Source organism: Cupressus sempervirens, chromosome 11, assembly GCF_028749045.1.
Source record: "Cupressus sempervirens isolate cs-2001-9-10 chromosome 11, ASM2874904v1, whole genome shotgun sequence".
In the NCBI taxonomy this organism is placed as follows: domain Eukaryota; kingdom Viridiplantae; phylum Streptophyta; class Pinopsida; order Cupressales; family Cupressaceae; genus Cupressus; species Cupressus sempervirens.
The window spans coordinates 234,971,863-234,981,302 of record NC_143128.1 but is presented as its reverse complement, the minus strand read 5'-3'; positions in this window follow the sequence as shown (position 1 = coordinate 234,981,302).

The following is a 9,440-nucleotide window of genomic DNA, read 5'->3' as shown; positions in this document are numbered from 1 at the left end:
ACATTTCTCATTTGCTTGAACCTTGAATCATGGAGTTCTTCCTTCAAGTGATCTTTATGCTCAATACCCTAACAAAGTGGTGAGGGATTTTTATAGTGGTCATCTACTAAATTGTTTTAGCTAGGGATATGATGAAATTTGCGAGGGAAAAAATACCATAAAACATTAAAGTGACACATAGTGCATTTAAATTTTTAAAATTTCTTAAGTTCATAAAGATTTTAGTCAATATTTTATATTGTTTTATGTGTAGATTTTCATTTGAGATATATCGTACCACAAACATAGCCCACTTATGCCAAGTGCTGCAGTAAAAAATATATAACAAAATCCCAAATGAAGAGAAGAGATATTTCTTCTAATTTGTCTCCTTTCCCTCCCACTTGTCTAACAATAGCTACAACCAATCATCAGCTAAGAACATATATATAGAACTAGTGATGTCCACCCCTACTGTAGTAGTGAGGCCTTATTTTTCAGCATGAAGCAGGTGAAGATTCCCAGTTATCGAGTGCATAACCCTACCACAAACTTGGCCACATCATCAAATCTTTGTTCAATAATCTCTTGCCTCTCCTGTAGTTTCTTAAAGCTTCTCTAGGGTGAGATAGTTCTCTTCTTGTTTCTGGTTTTCACCTTCAGGAGTCACTTGGGTGTCCTTGACCTAACACTGCTTGTCTTTCTCCTGCTGACATGGAGGCGAAGTGAAGGTCTTTTCCTTTTCTCCCACCCATTTGTAATTATCAGGATTATTTGTAAGTTTTATGAAGACCCACAATAATAGAAAAAATGCACCGACACTTACTTGGAATCCAAGCATTCGACATCGAGTGGAAGATGGACCAGACTTCTTTTGCAAGAAAATGATCAACACTATATAATTAGAGAAAGGGAGAGTCCTTGCATGTTTTCAATAGGTACTCTGTGTCAGGTGCTCTATCTACCATTGTATTGGACATGGAAATCAAGGTGTGCCTTAAAGAAAAAACAAATCTTTTCCCTTCTCAGAAACATACCAGATTGAACTCTCCATTAATCTCAAGTATTGAGAATAATACTTAATTGTCCATGAGATACCTATTAGACTGGTGCCTAGACAAGAAAATTTTAAAAAGTACTCTCATTCAGCTGGTCCATTAATCAGTGTAAAATATAGTGTGCCAACCACATTTTTCCCAGTTGGAACATGGCAATACAACAGCGCACACTTCGCATAATTTCTGTGCACTTATCAATCATTCACAGGTCCGTATCAAAAACGTTATATTCTTGTTTGGCATTCAAGCATTCATTACAGACAAAAAGATAGAGTAGACTTATCTTGCAAAAAGCAATTAAAAATTACATGATAAGCACAGTAACTTTTTTGACCAGAAAGCATTGAGATCAGTTATGAGTTACTTTATAGAGCAGAAAATCATCACACCACCAAGCATTGCAAACCATCAGAAATAAGTTGGATAGGGGAAAGCAGAAATGTACAATCTTTGATAACATCTTAATGGTTTTAGGAAATCAGAAGCAAAAAATATTTTCAGCCATAAGGAAATGCAAATGAATACACAAATCAAATACTTTGGCCCCTATAATTTGATTATAAGATTACACAAATAAAAGCAATGTATTTTTTTAATATTTGTAAGTAGTGCAACTACTTATGTGCTTCCTTTTAATTTACTTTTTATACATAAAACTAATTACATTTTAAACATTCTGTGATGTTTATCTAATAGAATGTAGAATATGTTCAAGCATATATTTTCCTATCTCTTAATAACAAGACATTAGACTATTAATATGATTGTGACAAATTTGGAACATTATTTGAAGAGGATTATATTCTATAAGATAGTTTTGGAAGGATGATATGATGGACTAGAGGAAGAAAGTGATTTATTATTTTATTTAGGATTTTATTATTTGGATGAAAAATCAGAGGATGATTCAAAGTATTGACACAGAAAATACAATACAATTGAAACATTGATGCAAAAAGTTCTCATTCGCAACCCCTATAATATCCTAGTTATATAATAGGGCTTTAGATAGTTATTAAAAAACATATCTTCTTTTCAAGCTCTTTATTATTCTGATGATGGATTCTCAATTTATGCCAGTGCAATACAAGCATCTGATTTGAAATGTCAATGCAAAAAAATTCTTCTCCCTTAACTCTCTGTTATACTAACGATAGAATGTGATTTAAAATGTCAATCTAGAAATGTTTATCTCTGACTATATATTATACTAATGACAAAATGGGATTTGAAATGTTGATGTAAAAAAAATCTTCTATTCTAACTCTGTATCTTGATGATAGAATCTAAGACAACGAATTACACATTACTTCATTTTATGTTGCATGAAAGTTGGCCCTACATAAGTGCATTTAGAACTTTTCTGTGATACTGTACAAAATCTGCAATACAGTTACTCCTCTATTTGAGAAGTATTTTCAGAAATCAAAGGTGTTGTTGATGTGGTGACTATGATGAGGGTGCAATAATAATGTGTGGAGCTTGACCAAAGACCAATTTTGCATATAATAATATGAACCATCATCTTCTATTATTTAAGCAGTGTCGAAGGCCAAGCTTAGAGGGATTTATGTTGCTTCACTAATGTTAAAGTAGAATGAGAGTTCTAAAGAAGTATTAGCCACAGATCAAGTTGATAGTGCTAACAGATTTACAACAGTTATTCCAAAAAACAAAATTTTGGAAGCTACAGTTAGTTCATATTTAAATCTCCAGATCTCCCCAAGCTCATCAAGCTCATTAAAAATAAGAGTATTTGGATATCGTGTCTCACCACTACAAACCATTATAATTCTGTCATTGTACATTAAAATTCCCAAGATCTGATGCAGTTTACCTTGCGTCCTCGGTAGAACCCAGAGATACTTCATATTGCCATCTCTATTCAAATCACAGACAAAGACATATGTCCCATCTTTAGAAACCCAATAGATTTTATGGTTCTGCATGAAAATACTTGTAAAAAGCCAATTGGCATATAGTCATAAGACCTTCTTTTCTCGAAAGGAGCATCTCTTATTTCCCTTCTCTTATTCATAGATTTATAAATCAGAACAACAAATTTCTTACTTCTGACAAGGTAAAGATTTCCAATTATAAGGGTTACCTGATAGGTTTTTGTCTTGGGATCACAGTTGAGATGAGCAGCCACATCATCATTATAATCTTTTATGTAATATGAAAGTTTGGTTTCTCTATTCAGTCTTACATCTTCAATATAATGGGACTGCATAGTCAGTGGATTGACCACTTGAAGGTTCCCATTTCTCTTACAGCTATACGCCAAGAGGCCTCCATCTCCAGCTCTTAGACACCACTGCAAGTCACTACATCTCCAGTCTTCATTAAATATCTGCTTGTACCTTCATCTTCTATTGACATCATAGAAAACAAGACCTTTGGAAGATCCAATGGTTTCATCATAAAGTTCCATCACCAGCCACCTTTGTGCATTGCCCTGCTCCCACAGATTGTGAAAGTAAGTAGATCCAAAAATAGTACGTTGCTATGAAGTAGAAACTATTTGCATTTGGAACAGTGTGGAGAGGAAGTTTGCAAAATATCAAGGTCAAGATTTCCTCTGGAATATGACATGGAAAAAAAAATTCTTCCCTTCCTTCTACTCTTTTGTTTGATCCATCATCACTGCTTGATGAAGCCTCCCCTCTATTTTCTATAGCATTGGCCTCATCTATGAAATCTGTATGCTTACTGGTTCCATCTTCAATGTATGAGCCTTCTTCAAGGGTAAGCCAATTGGCATATGGTTCAGTTGATCCAAAGTCACCTTCATTTGGTGCAGCCATTGCCTTACCTTTGTTGTATGGAGACTTGCTTAAGCCTTCGCCACTCCCCTCATTCTCTTAACTCGAAATGTTATCCAAGCAGATTTTCTTCTTCTTAATATTTTGGATGAACCTTGAATCATCAAGTTCTTCCTTTGAATCCATCTTTGCACTCAATACCCTAACAAAGTGGTAAATGGACTTTATGAGGCATTTATGTTATAGTGATATCATTTCACTTAAATGAAAAAAATTTCATTCTTTTATTTATTTTTGTACAAATATTTGTTTTAGAGGACATTTTTCAAACTTCATTTGAGGTTCTATGTGAGATTTTTGGGGAAGAAGCTATGTTAAAATGTTTTCTCAATGCTTCCACATCGTTCCATCATTTTTTTCATAATAACAATCGTGGATCTTAGGTTCATACAAAATTTCTAGATTCAAAAGAGGATGCATGGCAACATATTTGTTTGTGTCTTGGTAGACCTGGAAGCACCTACTAGGATGTCAAGGTAAATGATGAACACCGAAGGCCTACTCTAAAAGTGGATCTCTCCTCTTTAAGAGTGGTCTTAGTCAATAATTCCATATGAATATGTTTTATTTGATTGAATTAATTTATCACTAGTATCGACATGATACCTTCATATCATTTGACTTCTTAATGTGATTCCTTATCTTCTAATTCCTCATATTGGTGCACATCAAACTACAATATTTGCCAATATCTTTCTTAATATAGTAATGGATGACTAAGATCCCAGATAGCAACGGATGACCAAGTTGTTACAACGAGTATCCACCAATTAGTGCCAAGACTTTTGAGTGCTCTTAAAGGATTTTGATGTGCCTTGTTCTTGCTGACTTGCTATGCCCAATTCAGGCAATATGATTGACATAAGAAAGTAATGTCTAGCTTAAGATGGCTAGAAGTACGAACTACATAGCTATTTATACCATCAACTGAACATGTGAAAATTATACATACCAAACATCTACGCCTTCTAGAAATTATAGGATCATTTTAGTTACATTTGAAAACATTAATCAAGAAAAACCATATGTGCAGATATAAACATTAATCACAACATGTCCAATTTATTTGCAGATATATTTTCCTGTGAAGAAAGACCACGCTTGACAATATGAACGCTGAACAAAATGAGACAATGGCTGCATTGTGGGCTCAGTTTCGAAGAAAACCTAATAAATGTTATTGTCCTTGCAAGAAGTGTAAAGGCTTAAAGACTCGAAGAATTCTAATCACAACAACCCAGAGTCATTGTAGGCAACATGGTCATGTTGAAGGGGGCCACGATTTTCGTCCCTTATGTGGATTTCCTACTGGAGGAACATGGAGGTGTGAATATCCAAGCTGAGGATAACACTCTCATGGAAGAAGATGATAATGTGCCAGAGGACATGATTGAAGAAGATGGTATTGGGGCAGGTGATGAAGAGGCTCACAATGATGGTACTAGCGAATCTGATAATGATGATGAAGATGGTCTTGATATACCTTTACTTGAGAAGGCACATGAGCCCTTATATGAAGGCTCCCAAACAACTCTACTCTCGGCTATAGTGTTGTTGGTGAACTTAAAGGTTATGAATGGTATATCCAATGTAGCAATGTCATGTATGCTAAGGTATGTCATTTTTGTCATCTTCAATGTTAGCATACAATTACTATTCATTATATTAACAATGCATATTTGTTGTTGTAGGTTGATTAGTGAGTTTTTGTTACCACCATCAAACATTTTTCCTCGTTCGTACCGAGAATTATCTAACATTATGGATCAGATTGGAATGAAGTATCAAACAATACATGCATGTTCCAATGATCACATTTTATATCATAAACAATATTAATTTGCAGCAGAATGCCCTGTTTATCATAGTAGTAGATATCGGTCAGATCAAATAACAAAAAAAGTGCCTCACAAGGTTCTTTGGTACATTCCCATTATTCCAGGTCTTCAACAGTTATTCAGGTGCGCTACCTTGGCACAATTTATGGATTACCATGCATGCAATAGAAGTCAGGATGACATTATGCGAATGCCTGCTGATGGTTTTGCATTTAAAGAGATAGAAGAAACATGGTCACACTTTAAAGAAGAACCTCATAATTTGAAGCTTTCATTGGCAGCGAACGGTGTCAATCCATATGGAGATATGAGATCTGTTTACTCAGTGTGGCCTATTTTTGTTATTAATAATAACATTCCTCCTTGGATGTCCATAAAGAGGGAGCACATAATGTTGTCAATGATTGTGCCAGGTATTTTTATCATTTTATAGTTATCTAAATTAATTTATAAATAGTGCATGAAAATGGTCATAATAATAATGTAATGTTTATGTTCATTCAATTGCTAGGTAAATACCAAGTGAAAGATATGAACGTGTATATTGAGCCCCTAATTGACGAGTTGTTGAAGTTATGGAATGGCATCACTATGTATGACATCTCTAGACCGATAGGACATCGACAATTTCAATTCCATGCAATGCTTGTATGGACAATACATGATGCCCCTAGGTTAACTCATTTTTGTGGTATGTTATATTGTTAATATCACATATTTTTGGTCTGTTATAGTGCTTACACATTACTATCAAATGTTTAAGTTGTGCATGATAATTGTACATGATCCACTTCTACATGATCTTGTAGGTCTTTAGACAAAGGGAAAAGTCATAGTTTTGCCTAGTTTAACATGAAGAAATGAGGATTCCATCCAATGTGTACTCTTAACTGCTTCTTGGGATGGAACCCATAGCACTAACATGCCCAACTAACCTCTAATATGCAAGAAAATTGAAGATTTGCAAGTTATTGTGAAAGAAATGCAAAGTTGAGTGCTGGAAGGACTAATTTGGGTACCCAAATGAGTGCTAGGTGTTATGCAGCCGTACATCTGGCTTAACAAGGTATACTTTTTATTTGATATTCTTTGAAGACATGATGAGTGGATGGTGAATCCTAAGTTTTAGATCCTAGAAGTGTGTGCTTGACCTAGATTGGTGATACCCTTGATTTTGAGGGTTTTAAGGCTTGAATTTGGGGGTTTCATATCAAAAGTCCTCGTAGGATGAAATTGATGATGGATTTGTCTAATTAGGCACAAAATATGATGAATCTATGAATTTGGTGGAGTTGGGATAAGTATATTGCATAGTTGCTTTCTAAAACCTCATGTTTTACCCTTGAAAAACAGCGACAGTCATGATTTTTGGCATATTTTTCCAAAGGAGTCCATATTAAGTTTTGAGTATATTATAGAACTCCCAAAAGGGTATCTGAAAAGCCTGTTTATTTTCTTGGTGTTTTGAAAAGTTTCAGAGAAAAATCAAGAAAACAGGGTCTTCTGATCCAAAGAAGAGAATAGCCTAGTAAAGGGGAAAACTGTTCTTTTTTGTATCTATCAAAGATTTGTGGGTTTGGAAACCTTAGAAACATGTTGGTTGAAGTTGTTTAAGGTGTGTAGAGGTGGAGGAAACACTTGGTGAAGGTAAATCCAAGTTTGGAGTCTTTGGTGGCATTGTGTGCTTTTGGGAACACCATTGAAACATAGGGGTTTGGGTCCATATTGTGTTTGAGTTTGCAAGTTTGTGGGTAGATCCTTCATCCTCTGCACCATGTGACTAGTGTCTATATTGCATTCCTGAAGCAAGATTTTAAAATTACAAACTTTTGAACCCATCTGCTTGTATTCAATTTGCTTCACTCTTTCCACCTATTGAAAAGGCATCAAAATGACTTAATCATGATTTTTATGATTTAAAACAATTATCCCAATACTCCTAGACCCTAAACACCCATATTTGTATCATTTGGTCATTTTGACCATTTTTACATTATTCTTGACAATTGGGTCCTTTGACACCAATGTTGAGCTTATTATATATTAATGTCTTTAAAGGCTTCATTACATCAGTTTAGGTCCATATGACCTTTGAGCACATATATCATGCCTTCTAGGCCCCTTGTATCTCTAGGGCTCATCAATAGGTCTTGTTGTAGGGTACAATCTAAAAAATATGGTGCAACTATACAATTTGACAGTGCATTTTGGTTGCAGTGCTAAGAGCACCTAGGAGGAGAATGTATAGTTTAATATTCTCAAAAGAACTTCCCATAGTGGGGCAATGAGGTTGGGTACATGATTAGGGATCAGTAGGACTATTCCACATTGTAAGATGCCACTTGCACTAGTCATTGCATAAAGAACAACCAACCAAACAAAGTCCATAATGAAGAAGAAAGTGTGGGTATGAAAAATTTCCCATTAGAACCAAAAATGCTTTTGTTATGATAGCATTCATTCATGTTGTGACTTATGGCAAAGAGGATACATAATTCTCTATGAAGTTCTGCATACAATATATAAGTGTTTTTATTAGGGTTCTAGGTTACTTCCAATAATTTCATGCTTCCCAATCACTTTATATGATTCTACCTTTATATGCTAATTTAGCCGCATTTCTATTGGGACATCTTTCATTGCAACTTGTTTTTTGTAATTAGTGCAAGGGAGTAGTACTCATGGCTGTGCAAAGATTTGGGATGGAAGATTGTCACAAAGTGTTAAGTGAATGCCGCCTTTGTCAAGGCTCTTTAAGCAATGATGTTGGGGTGATATTAGAGTGGATGCAAAACTCCATTAATGGGTCTTAAATATATCTTTATATATGTATTACTGATACTCTAAGATGTATGTGGGCATGTTTTGGAAGAGGGTAGCCAGCTCATCTCACATGTTAATTTTGTAGTAGAATTTATAGGTAGTCTAAGGCCATCACTCTATTATCAAATTTATATTTTGTTCTCCTTTTTTTCTTAATGTTGAGTATATTTTGTTGTTACAATACTTGGAGGATTCCACTCCAGTATTGCGTTTGTTCTATCATTTTGTACATTTTTTAGATATATCATATATGTTTATCATTGAATATTTTGCTTAAATAGAAACTGTAAGATCGTAATTCCAATGCAGCATTCACCTGAGTTTTTGGTTCTGCAGCTTTTTGTCTCCATTCCTCTAAAATTCCCTACACCAGACCCTGCATGGAATTATCCGAACTCTGTACATTTCAAGTTTTGGCATTATCGGTGGTCACAAGCATAATTATGACTGATTTTTATGATTTACCTATGCTCATCGTACCTACTTAAATGCTTACCTTGTTATAAAAGACTGCATTGTACACTATTGTTAATTAGTTCACGGCTTGATTTTTTTGGTGGTACTATATCCAATACATTTAACAAGTTAATACATATCCAAACTATATGTACTGGATATGGTGTTACATGTCTTTGGGAAAGGGAGGGCTCTGGTTTCAATAAATCCTATTTGCTACTATACTTTTGCTTCCTTTCTTGTTGATTTATAGCTACAAACCAATGATAAATGTACAATTTTTCACATTCATCTGCATATCTTTTCATTTTGAATTCTGTACGGATTCCTTCATAGATTACAATTCAAGTTGTTTTATCAATCATTAAAATTAACAGTTAGAGCAAGCACTAATTATCTAATTGGAAATTTCTTAAACAGGAGCCTCGGTTAGGTAGATGGGGTCGCATTCAAGTTGCTCG